Genomic DNA, 17575 nt, shown 5'->3' with positions numbered 1-17575 from the left:
GTAACATAAACTTTTTTTGAGGAAAATAAAAAAAAATGCTAACTTATTTCATATTATAATGTTGATGAGATTGTAAAACATTTAGAAGTCTTCTCCATCTGCTATGAGCTCAAGAAAGGCAACTGCAGAATGACTCTTAATTTTACTGTTAAATTAGGCTTTGACATTTCAAAATTATGCAACTAACATTTTAAAGTATAAGTTGTTTTCCATATGTCATTCTGTATGATGTTCTGTCATATAACTTCTGACCCTTGTTCTAGTTATCTTTTATCTTATATTTATGTATTTTATTTTTATTTTGCTTTGAATATGTTGGATAGCCTTGGGTTTTATGTTAGTCACTATGCACGTGATAAATTCTTTTACATTTTTTTCTTTCCATTCTTTTTGAAAAACTGTGAATTAAAAAAAAAACCCAGTCCAGTGAAAAACCTTCAATTTAAAATCTGTGATATTTGTAATATTCTTTGATATTGCTAACAAAATTCTGGCAGTAGGTATTGTAAAAAAATGGTCCTAGACAAGTGACAACAGATTAAGTGATTTATATTATAGTTTGCTGTCACTGACACATCTGAAATTAGTGGAACTAATTTTTTACAGATTTGAGAGAATATGATGTCAGCAGTTTGTTTTCTTTTGCCAAGGAATTTGATCTTTATCAGAGAAAACAGCAATGAACATATTGCAGCAAGTAGAGGAAATAGTTGGAAGATGAAATATCAAATTTCTTTGAAAGTCTAGTTTGCAAAAGGGACAACTTTCTTTATCTTCTCATGCCCAGCGATTTTTACTTTTACACAAGGTGTATGTTCTCACTTTCAGGAAGCTTTCTGGCTACATAAGAAGAATAAGCTTATCATGTTGTAAGTAAGATTGCAGTATCTTCCTGGGCTTATTCAATTACATGTTGTCAGTCAAGTGATTTTTGATAAGTGGGCATGTTCTCTTTAGTTGGTGGCATTAGATTCATCATGGTGTTGTGGAATATTGCTTGATTGGGAGTCAAAAGATCTGTATTCTAGCTCTCACTCTGTCATTTAACTGTGCAGAGTGCTTTCCTTGAATCCAAACTGCTTATTTTGCCAAAACCCTGTCGCTTTGAGGTTAATGCCTCTTTTGGTGATTATACATGGTTGTAATTAATAGAAAAATGAAATCTCAAGAGAACCAAAATTACCAGGAACTCAGAGGGCAAGGGAAAGATGCATTTTGGGGCTAAGTAAGGTATGGTATCTTGATACATGATGGATGTGCGTGGTAACTCCATAAAGTGAAATGGAAGAGAGGCAGGAGAAAGAGAGGTCCGAGGAGGGCAGGGGTTGGCTCTAACTCGCCCGTTACAGTCCTGTATTGAGAATGAGAAACCACTAGGAAAAGTCTCAAGTGGTATATTGTTTCTCCTTAGCAGATTAAAAAAAGAAACAACACAAAAACAAACCAGCCAGAAATCTCCCACTGCCATCTTTGGCAATTCTTCTTTCATGGATTTAAAAGAAGGATATGGATAATAATTGTATAAACAAGAATATATGGAATAGCTGTGATTTTAACTAGTGGAAGAAATGTCTTCACAGATCTGTTTAAATATAGAAGTTTCTTAAGATAACTTGGAAAGAATATGAACCATATGATTACTCACATTTCCTTATTTTGTTATTGAGATATTTCTGCTTGAGTCTCAGATTACTAGGATCATAAGTGTAGAACTAGGAGGGACTTCAGAGACCAATTAGTCTAACCCTCTTATTTTATAAATAAGAAGAATTTTATAAATTTTGTAAATAATTTATAAAGAAGAAATTGAAAGGGATTAAATGACTTGCTTATGGCTACAGGGCATCATTGATAGGATTTGAAACCACTTCTGACTCTGAAGTTATTATTCTTTTCACTGTAGTGTGGCAGCCCAGCTCGTTGATAAATAATTGGCCATTTGTTGGAATATTAACAGAATTCAAACAGATTATACTTTACATCTAGTTTGCTTCTTTGTATGTGTCCAGATTGGTAATGCGTTTTTGGTTTTTAATTCCATATTTTATTTAATATTTTTTAGTTTTCAGCATTGATTTCCACAAAATTTTGAGTTACAAATTTTCTCTCCATTTCTACCCTCCCCTCCCCCCCACCAAGATGACATATATTCTGATCGCCCTGTTCCCCAATCAGCCCTCCCTTTTGTCACCCCACTCGTCACCCATCCCCTTTCCCCTTACTCTCTTGTAGGGCAAGATAGATTTCTATGCCCGATTGCCTGTATATCTTATTTCCCAGTTGCACGCAAAAACAACTTTTTTTTTGAGCATCTACTTTTAAAACTTTGAGTTCCAAATTCTCTCCCCTCTTCCCTCCCCACCCACCCTCCCTAAGAAGGCAAGCAATTCAACATAGGCCACACATGTATCATTATGTAAAAAACTTCCACAATACTTATGTTGTGAAAGACTAACTATATTTCACTCCATCCTATCCTGTCCCTCTTTATTCATTTTTCTCCCTTGAGCCTGTCCCTTTTCAAAAGTGTTTGATTTTGATTACCTCCTCCCACATCTGCCTTCCCTTCTATCATCCCTGTTTATTTTTAATCCCCTTCCCCCTATTTCCTGTGGGGTAAGATACCCAGTTGAGTGTGTAGGTTATTCCCTCCTCAAGTGAAATCCGATGAGAGCAAGATTCATTCTCCCTCACCTGCCCCCTCTTCCCTTTCAGTAGAACTGCTTTTTCTTGCCACTTTTATGTGATCTAATTTATCCCATTCTATCTCTGCCTTTCTCCCCCTCTAATATATTCCTCTCACTGATTCAGGGCTTTATGGCCTGTTCCGCCTAGCTCCCATTCTGGTTGGTCCTGGCGCAGCCCACACTGGGTTGTGTTCTGCTCTGCTCCCACCTCTGTGCGATAGACCCTTCCTAGCGACCATCCAGGCTGTCCTAGGCTGGAGCCCTACTTCCCTCTGCTATTCATGGGTTTCACAGCTCTAGAATTTGTTTAGAGCCATTTTTTACAGGTGTTTGGAGGGATCCGGGGGAGAATTTAAGCAAGTTCCTGCTTTCCAGCCACCATCTTGGCTCTGCCCCCTGGTAATGAGTTTTTTAATGTTTATATCACTTTCCTTTTTTTAAAATTTATTTTTTATTTTTAGTTTACAACACTCAGTTCCACAAGTTTTTGAATTCCAAATTTTCTCTCCCTCTCTCTCCTCCCCCCAAGATGGTATGTAATCTGATATAGGTTCTACCTATACCTTCGTGTTGAACTTATTTACATAATAGTGCAGTTGTAAAGAAAAATTATAACCAATGAAATGAATCATGAGAAAGAAGAAGTGAAACCACAAAAGAAGGGGGGAAAAAAAAAGAGGGCAAATAGTTTGCCTCAATCTGTAGTTAGATTCCGTAATTCTTTCTTTGGATGTGCATAGCTTTTTCCATCCTGAGTCCTTTGGAGCTGTCTTTGAACCTTGCATTGATGAGAAGAGCCAAGTCTATCAAAGTTAGTCCTTACAGATACTGTGTGTCTGTAATCGTGTGTAATGATCTCCTGGTTCTGCTTCTCTCACTCACCATCAGTTCATATAAATCTTTCCAGGTTATAATGAAGTCTGTCTGCTCCTCATTTTTTATAGCACAATAGTATTCCATTACATTCATATACTATAATTTTTTTAGCCATTCTCCAATTCATGTGCATCCCCTTGATTTCCAGTTCTTTGCTACCACAAAAAGAACTGCTATAAATATTTTTGTACGTTTGGGTCCCTTTCCCACTTGGGTGATCTTTTTGGGATACAGCCCTAGAAGTAGTTGCTGGGTCAAAGGGTATACACATTCTTAGCCCTTTGGGCATAGTTGCAAATTGTTCTCCAGAATGGCTGGATCAATTCACAACTCCACCAACAATGTAACAATGTAACAATTTTCCCACATCCTCTCCAGCATTTATCATTTTCCTGTTTTGTCATTTTAGCCAACTGACAGGAGAGATGTGTTACCTAAGGGTTGTTTTGATTTACATTTCTCTATAATCAATAGTGATTTATAGCATTTTTTCTTATAACTATAAATATCTTTAATTTCTTCTTCTGAGAACTCCCCATTCGTATCATTTGACCATTTCTCAATTGGGGAACAACTTGTATAAATTTGACTCAGTTCTCTGTATATTTTAGAGATGAGGCCTTTATCAGAGACACTGGTTGTAAAGATTCTTTCCCAATTTTCTGCTTCCCTCCTAATCTTTGTTGCATTGGCTTTGTTTGTCCAAAAACTAATCTCAGACAAAGCTAAAGCAAGAGTAGATTTAATTACAAGAGATAAGGAAGGAAACTATATCCTGCTAAAAGGCACCATAGACAGTAAAGCAATATCATTACTTAACATATATGCACCAAGTGATATAGCGTACAGATTCTTAGAGGAGATGTTAAGGGAGGTATAGGAAGAAATAGATAGCAAAACTATAATAGTGGGGCACCTCAACCTCTGCCTCTTTGAACTCCATAAATCTAACTTCAAAATAAACAAGAAAGGAGGCGAATAGAATTTTAGAGAAGGCACATATGATAATACCTCTGGAGATAACTGAATGAGGATAGAAAGGAATGTATCTTTTTCTCAGTGGTACATGGCACATACACAGAAATTGACTATGTACTAGGGGAAAAAACCTCACAATCCAGTGCAAAAAGGCAAAAATAGCCAATGCATCTTTTTCAGATCATGATGCAATAAAAATTATTTGTAATAAAGGACCATGGAAAGATAAACTAAAAATTAATTGGAATCTAAATAATCTAATCCTAAAGAATGAGTGGGTCAAAGAACAAATGATAGAAACAATAACTTCATTCAAAAGAATGACAATAATAATGCAACATGCCAAAACTTATGGGATGCAGCAAAAGCAGGTCTTAGGGGAAGCTTTATATCTCCAAATGCTTACATGAATAAAATAGAGAAAAAGGAAATGAATCAATTGGGCATGCAACTGAAAAAGCTAGAAAAAGAACAAATTGAAAATCCCCAATTAAATACCAAATTAGAAATACTGAGAATTAAAGGAAAGATTAATAAAATTGAAATCAAGAAAGCTATTGAACTAATAAATAAAACTAAGAGTTGGTTTTAGGAAAATCCTAAAATATTGATAAACCTTTGGTTAATCTGATTAAAAAGAAGAAGAAAACCAAATTACCAGTATGAAAAATGAAAAGGGTAAGTTCACCTCCAGTGAAGGGGAAATTGAAACAATGATTAGGAATTATTTTGCCCAATTGTATTACCATGAAATTGACAACCTTAGGGAAATGGATGAATATTTACAAAAATATAAACTGCCTAGGTTTACAGAAGAGGAAATAAAATACCTAAATAACCCCATCTCAGAAAAAGAAATTGAATGAGCCATCAATGAACCCCCTAGGAAAACATCTCCAGGCCCAGATGGATTTACAAGTGAATTCTATCAAAGATTTAAAGAACAGTTAATTACTATACTTTATAGACTATTTGGAAAAATAGGCAAAGAAGGAGTCCTACCAGATTTTTTTGTGATGCAAATATGGTACTGATACCTAAACCAAGAAAAGGAAAAACAGAGAAAGAAAATTATAGACCAGTTTCCCTAATGAATATTGTGCAAAAACTTTAAATAAAATATTAGCATAAAGATTGCAGGAACTTATCACTAGAATAATACACTATGTCCCAGTAGGATTTATTCCAGGAATGCAAGGCTGGTTCAATATTAGGAAAACTATCGGCGTATTTGATCATATCAGCAACAAAACTAGCAGAAACCATATGACTATCTCAATAGATGCCCAAAAAGCTTTTGACAAAATACAACACCCATTCCTATTAAAAACAGTAGAAAGCATTGGAAGAAATGTTGTCTTCCTTAAATTATAAGTAGCATCCACCTGCAACTTCCAGCAAGCATTATATGTAATGAGGATAAGCTAGTTGCATTCCCAATAAGATCAGGAGTGAAACAAGGATGTCCATTATCACCCCAGTATTCAATTTAATACTAGAAATGTTAGCTTTAGCAATAAGGAGAAGAAAAAGAAATTGAAGGAATTAGAATAGGCAAAGAAGAAACTAAGTTATCACTCTTTGAAGATGATATAATGATTTACTTATAGAATCCTAGAGAATCAAGTAAAAAACTACTTGAATTAAAAAATAACTTTAGCAAAGTTGCAGGATATAAAATAAACCCATATAAGTCCTTGGCATTCCTCTTTATTAGTAACAAAGCCCAACAGCAGGAGATAGAAAGAGAAATTCCATTTAAAGTTACTGTAGACACTATAAAATATTTGGGCATCTACCTGCTCAGAGAAACCCAGGACTCATATGAACATAATTACAAATACTTTTCACACAAATAAAGTCAGATCTAAATAAATGGAAAAATATCAGTTCCTCCTGGATAGACTGAGCTAATATAATTAAAATGACAATTTTACTTAAATTAGTTTAGTTATTCAGTGCCATACCAATCAAACTATCAAAAATTATTTTACAGAGCTGGATAAAATAATAACAAAATCCATCTAGAAGAACAAAATGTCCAGAATATCAAGGGAATTAATGAAAAGAAATACTAGGGAAGGTGGCCTAACCATACCAGATATTAAGCTCTATTATAAAGCAGCAGTCTTTCAAAGTACTTGGTACTGACTAAGAAACAGAGTAGTGGATCAATGGAATAGATTAGGTACACAAGACGTCGTAGTCAACGACTGTAGCAATCTACTCTTAGATAAACCCAAAGAATCCAGCTTCTGGGATAAGAATTAACTATTTCACAAAAACTCCTGGGAAAACTGGAAAATAGTATGGCAAAAACTAGCCATAGACCAATATCTTATATACCAAAATAAAGTAAAAATGGGTTCATGACTTAGGAATAAAGGCTGATACTATAAGCAGTTTAGGAAGGCAAGGAATAGGTTACCTGTCAGATTTATTGGAAAGGGAAGAATTCATGACCAAACGAGAGAGAAAGCATTACAAAATGCAAAATGGATAATTTTGATTATGTTAAATTGAAAAGTTTTTGTATATCACTTTCCTATTTGATCCTTTTATCCAGTTCCACTTCCTACTAAATTTTACTAAATAAAGTGTGATAATCTATTTTATTATTCTTAGTACTTAGCCTTTCAAATTTATCTTTTTACTGCATGACATTGGCTTATTTTGAATAAAAAACCCTCAGTATAGTGAAAGAGTAGTTTTCAGAGATCCTTGTTTTAGGGGGTCTGTGAGGTCAAAACTATTTTCAGAGTAGTACTAATTCGCCAAATGTTGATAAATACAACCCACATAAATAAACGCTTTTGGTGGGTGGGATTCTCAGTAATTTTAAAGAGTGTAAAGAAGACCTGAGACCAAAGTCTGAGAACCAATTACTTAAACTAATGTCTCTCTTTTATATTCTTGACTTGTCAAATATTTTCTAAAGAAGGTAAATATTTAGTTCTTTTAAGAGTTTGGAATCTAGAAAATGTTTTATTAATTCTGTCTTTATTTGGAAGGAAGCCTACATTCATTCTAATAATTAAATGCCTGGCAACTAGCTGGAGGTTTGTAAGGGCAAGCAAAGTGGGACTTTTTGTTGTCTTTTGTTTTGGAGTGCTTCTCAGCACTAAGGCAGTCAAGTGCCTTTGATTGAGTCTTGCCTTTGTTTGTAGGAAGGCCCATACCCTTTTGCTAGCTAGGTCAGGAGATGTGTGAAACCCTCAAGAGGTGTGAAGCCCTTGAGAGGTGTGAATTACTTGGGCCCTGAGAAAGGGAATATATAGCCTGAGGTTAGCATTTTGTTTGGGGACTCACTCATTGGAAGAATGTTGGTGTGGAGACCCTGGGTTGCTGTTAAGAAGTCCCCTGGCTTTGAAAACCCAGATGTTTGTGCTTCTCTCTCTCTTTGGTAAGTATGTATGTATAGCTTTGGTCAGACAGCTAGAAGCCTGTCTGTTGATTTGTGTTATTTGCTTTGTTTATATTTTCTCTGTTTGTAATTTCTGTTTGTATTTTCTCTGAAGTTCAGGATGCTGATTTTTTCCCCTAAGTGAATGATATTTTTATGTTTAATTAAAGCAAGATTGTAAACCCTTTAAAGTTGCTTTCCTTAGAAAAGCAGATCAAAGAATCTGTGCTGGTAGCCCTTCTGTATGCTATTGTTGTTGGTCTTTCACCTCTACAGCAGCTGCTAGCATCATTGTTGTTACAAGATTCCAGATTTTCAGTAATTTATTGTTGTCTTTATAGTATTTTGGGGCAGCTAGGTGGTCCAATTGGTAGAGTCCTATACCTGCCATCAGGAAGACTCATCTTACTGAGTTCAAACCTGGGTCACTTTATCCTGTTTGCCTTATTTTCCTCATTTGTAAAATGAGCTGGAAAAAGAAATGGCAAACCATTCCAGTATCTTTGCCAAGAAACCCCCAAAAGGGTCACAAAGAGTTGGAAATGACTGAAAAATGCTTGAACAACAAAAATAGTGTTTGAAACATGGCATGTAACATGCAGTATCAACCAAACTACTCATTACAGCTCTGTTTTAGTTAGTAATGAATTGAAATGAAGAAACATCCATTGGCTTGAAATGTCTAAATAAATTGTGGCATTGAACATAATGGAATATTATTGGGCCATAAAGAACAATAAATTTTGATTATAAACTGATACAGAATAAAGTAGAATACACCCACCTCAGTTATGTAAAAATGGAAAGAACAACAACAAAAAATTAAACTGAACGCTAGTATTTATAATGACCATATCTGGTTTTCTTTCTATCTGTTTGACCCCTTCTGCTATCTCCTTTGCTAGATCCTATTCCAGATCATTGTCTCTAATTGTATGTTTTCCTTCAGGTACTGTCCTAGGACCTCTTCTCTTCTTCCTTCGTACCACTTCATTTGGTGATCTCATTAGCTCCCATGGATTTAATTACCAGATTTATGCTGATGATTCTCAAATCTACCTTCCCAATCTCCCTGCTGAGCTCTACTGTCACATCTCCAACTGTCTTTCAAACACCTCAAACCTGGAGGTCCGGTATATACTGTAAACTCAACATGCCCGAAATAGAACTCATTATCTTTCCTCCTAAACCCTCCTACCTTCACAATTACCAGAGAGGGCAACACAGTCCTCCCAGTTCCTCAGGCTGAATTTTCTTGGATTCTTCTCACCTCTCATATGTAATTTGTTGCCAAGGCATTGTGATTTTACCTTTGCAGCATCTCCTGTATATGTCTCTTTCTCTTTCTGACACTTCCACTGCCCTAGTACAGGCCCTCATCATTCCATGCTGTGATTATTGCAATAGCCTGCTGGTAGGTCTTCCTGTCTCAATTCTCCCCCATTCCAATTTACCCTCCATTCAGCCACTAAAGTGATTTTCCTAAAGCACTGGTTTGATTATGTCACCTACTCTACTCAAACTCCAGTGGCTTCCTATTGCCTCTAGAATTTAATGTGAAGTATTCTCTTTGTCCTTTAAAGAAAGCCCTTTATAACTCAACCCTCCTACTTTTCCATTCTTTTTATACTTTATCCCTCAACACATACTCTTTGATCCAATGACAGGGGCCTCCTGATTATTCCATATATAAGATATCACATCCCTCTGCTCCAGAAATTTTCTCTGGCTGTCCCCCATGACTTGAATGCTTTTTTTCTTCTGCTTGCATCATTGACCTCCCTGACTTCTTTTAAGTCCCACTAAAATTCTAACTTCTACAGGAAGCCTTCCCTAAACCCTCTTAATTCCAGTGCTTTCTGTCTGTTAATTATCCTCTGTATATCTTGCATATGGCTTGCTTTGTATATTTTTGTTTGAATGTTATCTCCTCATTAGATTATAAGATTCTTGACTGAAAAAAAGCACTGTTGCTCTTTTTGTATTCTCAGCGCTTACCACAGTACCTGGCACATATTAGGTGCTTAAGAAATGCTTATTGATTGATATTTGTTCCATTTCCTATTAGTTTTGGAGCAAAAAACCCTGCATTCATTAGATTTTAGAGTTCGAAGAAGGTACCTTTGAAGTTTTTTAGTCTAACATGCAAGATGTCCCAAAAGTCTTAGTGCAGTTTTAATGTATTAAAACTTGAAGTTTTTAGCTTTAATAGCTTAACTTCATTAAAAAGTTTGGAGCATCCTCTATAACTGAGCAGTAATTAACTTTATATATCCTTTGATCATTGGTTTTGGTTTTCCAATCTCTGCTGGAATTCTTCAGTAAGGAGAAAGCCCTTATTCCTCTTGATAGCCCTTTCCACTTTTGGGCAGTTTTAATTCCTTTTTTTTTTTAAATTTAGATACATATACACACATTTTTCTGAATTTAGTGGAAGAGTAAAAACAATTAATATTTCCATATAAAAAGTAAAATAAAAATAGAGGATTACATGTGAAAACATAAATTTCTCTTACATGAAGCTTACTTTTAAAAAATATATAATAAATAAAACAATTCATTCTGCACATTGAGTCCCTTACTTTTGCGTAAGGAGATGGGTAGCATAATTTGTGTTGGTTGATCATTGTGTTGATTACGGTTTTTAAGTCTTTTTTTTTTTAAGGAAACTAATATTATTTCGTGTATTCTGTGGATTAGACAAACCAGAATCTTATTAGCTGTTATCACCCTGGGAAAGATATTTAACTATTCTGGAACTCAGTTTTCTCATGTGCTAAATTAGGGGGCTGAACTAAAAGAATTCTTCATCACCTCCAAATTTTATTCAATATGAAACATGCCTCTGTAGTTTTTATGGAGCAGACTAACCATGTTCATGATCAAATCTGCTTCTCAGTTGGAATTATGTTGCTAACCCAGCCCCAATCTCAGCCTTGTTTGCATCAGGGGAAGCAGTCCTTCTTCTATATAGTTCTCTGTCAGCTGGATCCTGAGTAATCCCAGAAGGTCACACTCTCCAGACTTTTAGGCTTTGATCTTGCTTTCTCAGAATGACTTTTGAGAAGTGTGACAGGGACAGTCTCAGGGGGCAGGTTAAGGTAATCCCAGAGGCTCTGAATGCCCTAATTGGTGAGGCATCAATGGAAACACCTTCATGCAAACTTCTCCTTAAAATTGTCATGAGACTTTAGAGACTATATGTCCCTCATGACATGGGGATTGGCAGCTAGGGGTGGTCTTGTATGTGTACATCTTTCTTGACTACCATTATTCCCTCATTAAAAATGGTGACAATCTATGTCTTCTTGGGAATCAACATCCTTGTAGGGTATTGCTCTTAACTCAATGACCTTTAAAGTGCCACCCCACACTCAAGAATAATAAATACCTGGAGGTTGTATAATTTTCATACGAAAACTTCTACCCAGAGAAGATGACATAAATCTCTATTCTCCCTTTTTAGGATTTTCTGACAATCTTCTGTCCTGGTTTTCTTCCTTTCTGTCCAATCACTCTCAGTCCCTTATACTAGTTCTTCATATCCACTAAGTTTGGCTGTCGTCAAGCCTTTTCTGTATCTGTGGTTTTTCCAATGAGATATTTGATATTGTCTTCCATTTTTTCATTCCTTTGGTTCTGTTTTATAATATCTTGATTTCTCATAAAGTCACTAGCTTCCAATTGCTCCAATCTAATTTTGAAGGTAGTATTTTCTTCAGTGGTCTTTTGGACCTCCTTTTCCATTAGGCTAATTCTGCCTGTGAAGGCATTTTTGTACTCATTGTATTTTTGGAGCTCTTTTGCCATTTTTTGTTAAGTCTATTTTTTAAGGTGTTATTTTCTTCAGTATTTTTTGGGTCTCCTTTAGCAAGTCATTGACTTGTTTTTCATGTTTTTCTTGCATCACCATCATTTCTCTTCCCAATCTTTTCTCTACTTCTCTTACTTGCTTTTGCAGATCCTTTTTGAGCTCTTCCATGGCTTGAGACCAGTTCATGTTTTTCTTGGAGGCTTTTGATGTAGGCTCTTTGACTTTGTTGACTTCTTCTGACTGTGTGTTTTGATCTTCTTTGTCACCAAAAAAAGATTCCTGAGTCTGAGTGTGTGTCCTGTTTTGCTGCCTGGTAATTTTCCCAGCCAACTACTTGACCCTTGAGCTTTTTGTCAGTGTATGACTGCTTGTAGAGTAGAAAGTGCTTTGTCCCAAGCTTTAAGGGCTGTGCTGCTCCTTTCAGAGCTATTTTTACACAGCAAGTTCTACCACACCAGTGCTCCTCCTCCCCCAAGAACCGCCATCCAGGACTGTGACCCAGATCCATTTTTAAGGTAGTATTTTATTCAGTGGTCTTTTGGACCTCCTTTTCCATTTGGCTAATTCTGCCTTTCAAGACATTCTTCTACTCATTGGCATTTTGGAGCCCTTTTGCCATTTGAGTTAGTCTATTTTTTAAGGTGCTGTTTTCTTCAGTATTTTTTTGGGTTTCCTTTAGGAGGTCATTGACTTGTTTTTCATGGTTTTCTCGCATCACTCTCATTTCTCTTCCCAATTTTTCCTCTACTTCTCTAGCTTGCTTTTTCACATCCTTTTTGAGCTCTTCCATGGCCTGAGACCAATTCATGTTTTTCTTGGAGCTTTTGATGTAGGCTCTTTGACTTTCTTGACTTCTCCTGGCTGTATGTTTTGGTCTTCTGTGTCACCAAAGAAAGATTCCAAAGTCTGAGTGTGAATCTGAGTCCTTTTTCACTGCCTGGCCATGTTTCCAGCCAACTTACTTGATCCTTGAGTTTTTTTGGCTGGGTAGGTAGTTTTTTGTGGGCTTGGGGTCACAAGAAACTGCAGCTGTAGCTCTGTAAGCAGCCTCAGAGCTGCATCACCTCTGCTGCCCCCGTGGTGGCTGAGCTGCAAACTCCTTTCACTCTGTCCCAGCAGCTTTTCCCAGTAACCTTCTCTGTTGTCTTTGGCGTTTGTGGGTTGAGAAGTCTGGTAACTGCCAGAGCTTACTGATTCAGGGCACTAGGGCCTGTTCTGCCTGGCTCCCGGTCTGGTTGGTCCAGGCGCGGCTCACACTGGGCTCTGCTCTGCTGCCAGTTCCATGCGATAGACCTTACCCTGCAACCATCCAGGCTGTCCTGGGCTGGAGCCCTGCTTTCCTTTGCTATTTCATGGGTTCTGCAGTTCTAGGATTTGTTCAGAGCCATTTTTATAGGCTTTTGGAGGGACCTGGGGGGGGAGCTCATACAAGTTCCTGCTTTCCGGCCGCCATCTTGGCTCTGCCCCCCAGTTTTTAAGCCTTTCAAAGTTTTTCTTTATACTAATGTTAAAGTATAAATTGTTCTCCATGTTCTGTTCACTTCGTACTTTATCAGTTTGTATAAACCTTCCACAGTTTCTTCAAAACTATCTGTTTTGTTACTTTTGATCAAATAAACTATTTTTAAATGCTTCACAATGCCTCACACTTAGCATATGCCATATAGATGTTAGCTATCATTATCATCATCGTCATCATCATTATCATCATCTCTTATGGCGTAGTGACATTCCATATACCATATTATGTTATGCCATTCCTCTATTCATGGACATTCCTTTTAATTCCAGTTCTTTGCTGCAACAAAAAGAGCTGCTGTAAATATTTTTCTCTTTATGGATCCTTTTCTTCTCTTTCTGATCTCTTTGGGATATACGCACACTGTCTATATCTTGGGGTTCAGTGGTATGTGTGGTTTGTTGTTTGGCATAGTTCCAAGTCATTTTTCATAATGTTTAAATCAGGTAATTCACATCTCCATCAAAAATGTATCAGTGTACTTTTCTTGCCTTAACTCCTCTAACATTTGTCATTTTGTCAAATTTTGGGAATGTTAGATAGAACCTTAGAGGTTTTTTTTTTTTTTATTGTTGAGTCTAATGGTAATGTGGAGCACTTTTTTATATGAACTCTAACTTCTAGGATTTTTCCCTCATATTATGAGGTTTCTATTTCTCTTGCAACCATCTGCAGTTATATAGCTTGTTTAATCCATTGACAAATTGAGCCCTTCACGTATTCGAACAGCCCTCCTCCTCTCTCATCCCTACCTAAATATTTTTTTCTCTTGCTTAAACCACAGTCCTCTCATGACATTGTGGTCATTTCCCATTGGGCTGCTTTCCCAGACTTCATCAGTCTTCAGAAACTCATCTTCCTGCAAGTCAGCCTCACCCTCCTTCTGATAGGAGAAGGTAGAGGGCAGACATTAAATAGCTCCTCCATTTAAGGAGGATGCTCAGGGTAGCCACCTCATCGTTTTCTACCTTATTGCATGCCATCATAATTCAGTGTTAGGTATGCCTTTGAACCCATTTCAGTTTCTTTTTATGTGTTATCCTCCACCATTAGCTCTTTGAGGGCAGGGACTGTCTTTATCTTTCTTTATATCCATCACATTACAAAGTGACTGGCACATAGTATGTGTTTATTATATATTTACTTACTGACATCGTACACCTTATCTTGCTACTCTAGGTTGATAGTATCTCTCCAAAAATGTGATACTCAGAACTAAATAGAATACTTCAGAGGTGATGGTCTCATAAGTGCAGAGTATAATACTCTTAGTATCTTCTATATTGCCCTTCTGTTAATTCAGTCTCATGCAGCACACTCCCTCCACTTTTGTCTTGCCTTGTAGCCTTTTCCAGCTGAATAATTTACCATCAGTGCAGTAGCTGACCTTGATGCCATGTTTGTCCTCATTGAAGGCCTTTGCCAACATGGCTGAATACATCATGCTGTTTTCAGTCACATATTGCGTGGATACTCCATAAAAGTACAGTTGAATTCTGTTATACAACTCACATACCAAGAGATGAGTATAACACCATGTTTTGGATACTTATGCCCAGGAAGTGAGCATACATCATGGTACGTGTCAGATTGACACATAGAACTGACTTCACTGGGGAGGTCAAGAGGTCTCTTTGAGAGTAAATCAGTGTTAAATCATATAAATTAATGTCTTAAATAACTTTATGAAGTATCCACACTATATTATAATGGTAAAATAATTAGTATTGTTTATTTTATTTGGCAGAACCTACATATATTTTCTAATCTTCATTTTTTACGTGAAATTGTTTTTTCATTTTTAATTTTTTTTGCCTATTATCAATGTGATGTACGTGTATTTTCAGTCACACATCACATGGGTACTCCATAAAAGCACAGTTGAATTCTGTTATACAACTCACCTACCAGAGGATGAGTATAACACCAGAATTATAGGCTGATTTAGTTTATAATGAGAGCTATAGAGCATGTCACTGTGTATCTGGAGGGATACGATTCAACTTAAAGTACACTTACACTTAAAGCTGTGTAATGAGAGCCTACCTCATTAAGGTTTTTAGTATATACATGATCAATTACATGAGCCTATGTTACTTTGGCATAAAAATAACTAATACATTTTCAGAACCAAGAAACCATTGTTTGGAATGAGGTATATACATCTACCAATAAATGTTATTGCTAATATGATCATTTATAAGGGTACCTTAAATTTGTATAGTGTATTGTTTTTCAAAGTACTTTCATATTCATTGTCTAAACTGATGAGGATACTGAAACTCTGAAAAGCTAGAAAATTTGTTTTAACATAGATAGTTAGTGACAGAGCTGAGACTAGAACCTAAGTACAGTACTCTGAATTTGTTGTGTTTTCTACTCTGATCTTGCCTGAGTAGAAAGAATAAAGGAAAACAATTACATTTTTATAACCAGTTTACAGATTATGTTTCATGAGTAATAAAATTAAAAATGAACTAGAAATGGTAGAATAAGAATGAAAAATGATAAAATATAAAGTATACTTAAAAGAAGTTACATGATAATTTTTATTTTGAATCAGAGATGTTGAGATGTATTTGTTTTCTGTTTATAACCATTTCACTTAAATTCACCCTATTATGCTGCAAGAAGAAAAAATATAGTCACACGTGGCTTTAGTTTACTTGGAAAAACTAGAACTTGCTACTACTTTTCCTTGTCCTGGTCAGGTAGTTCATTATTTTGTTGACAATCCAGTTCCATTAATCTGGTATTTTGGGGAAAATTACTTACAGACCTTAAATTCTGTGTTGAAGGTGATCAAATAGACATTTGAATCCCTCATGTAAATGATGTCTTAAAGTTAAAGTAAAATCTACTTTCCAGAAAGTAACTGTAAAACTATTTTATGCAAGATTTCATGTGGGATACCTTAATGGTTGAATAATAAATTTTACCTCATAAAAATGAAATTCAATAATACAGTAGCTTTCTCAGCGCAGTAGCATCTGGTCGATTCTCATGAGAGCCAATATTTTCCAACTCATTAGGATCATGTCGTTCTGTATGTCGTCAACATTGACTTAGCCAAGCTACCTTTACTTACATAACCGCCAAACTATTAAATAGGTCTCTTGTGGAGTGAAGTCAAATATTCCTCTTATTTTGCTTTTGCCTTAGAAGAAGAGAAGAAAATGTACATACTGTAACATTTAAACATCTGGTCTAAACCACATCAGTGTAACATTGAGGAAAGTAACAGGATTCAGTATTCTTCCCAGGTGTGCTTATAAAAAGAGTTTTAGAGTTGCTGTATAGTTCTTTAACTGTTTAGGAAAGAGGTTGAAATATGGTGATATACTGTTCTAATGCCTCTGTTATAAACCTTTTTCCACCCTTAAAAAACAAAAACAACAAAAAAGTACCAAGAAACTAATTTTAAATTAACTTCTAATGCATGCCTTTGAATTATAACAATTTCCTTTTTGTACAGGTACTGATTCTGAGTATTTCATAAAATATCAGCAGAATTTATTTCTTGTTCTAGGCTACAAATAAAACTTCTCGTTGATTAAATATAAATATGGAAATCTATTGTTGCATAAAAGTTGCATAGTGTGAACATTTTTAAACCATTCCTTTTAGGATAATGTCCATAATACTTGTATTCGTTCTCAACATTTTTTGCACACAGTGCTGGACAAAAGTAGTTACATCTCTGTACAGACCTTGCTATATCATATTCAGGATAATGTTGATTATAAAGCAACTGATAATCTGTAGAAAACTTGAAAACATTTAGTAATACTATTATAATGCTTTAGTTAGCAGTTTTTTATTTGTAACCATGAAGATAGTAATTAATTGTAAAATTTTTTGGCTTATGACAGTTCGTATTTATTGGGAAAAAATTGTAGTCTTTGATAATGAAGACCAAAAAGTCAGGTTCTGTGTTTTCCTTTAAGTATCATTTAATGTATATAAATAAATTTTGAATAGTTCTTTTCTTTGAAGCCTGCTAGCTAAGCGACTAAATTTATGGTGTCACTTAGTAAGACATACATCGTGATGATTGATTGGATTGATTTCCAAGAATAAGTATTACCAAATTTTCTATGTTAACTCTAGGAGTCAGACTTTTAGAGAGGAACATAATACCTTATTAATCACTCTTAGATATTTTTCTTTATATTACTGAAAAGTAGATAAAAGAAGTCTTTGCTATGTGATTTGTCAGTATTGTAGAAAAGCTTCTGAATGTAGTTCCCTAAAAAATACTGATCAACATTAGTTGATGGTGATAATCATGTGAAACT

General features: G+C 35.6%; 1 protein-coding gene across 1 annotated transcript in view; it reads left to right on the top strand.

The window, feature by feature from the left end:
- The window catches only part of VPS13B (vacuolar protein sorting 13 homolog B), a 1100792-nt gene that overhangs the window by 204084 nt on the left and 879133 nt on the right, over positions 1-17575 (top strand).

The sequence above is a fragment of the Trichosurus vulpecula genome, chromosome 1 (genome assembly GCF_011100635.1).
Source record: "Trichosurus vulpecula isolate mTriVul1 chromosome 1, mTriVul1.pri, whole genome shotgun sequence".
Lineage (NCBI taxonomy): Eukaryota > Metazoa > Chordata > Mammalia > Diprotodontia > Phalangeridae > Trichosurus > Trichosurus vulpecula.
This window is presented reverse-complemented; position numbering and strand designations above follow the sequence as displayed.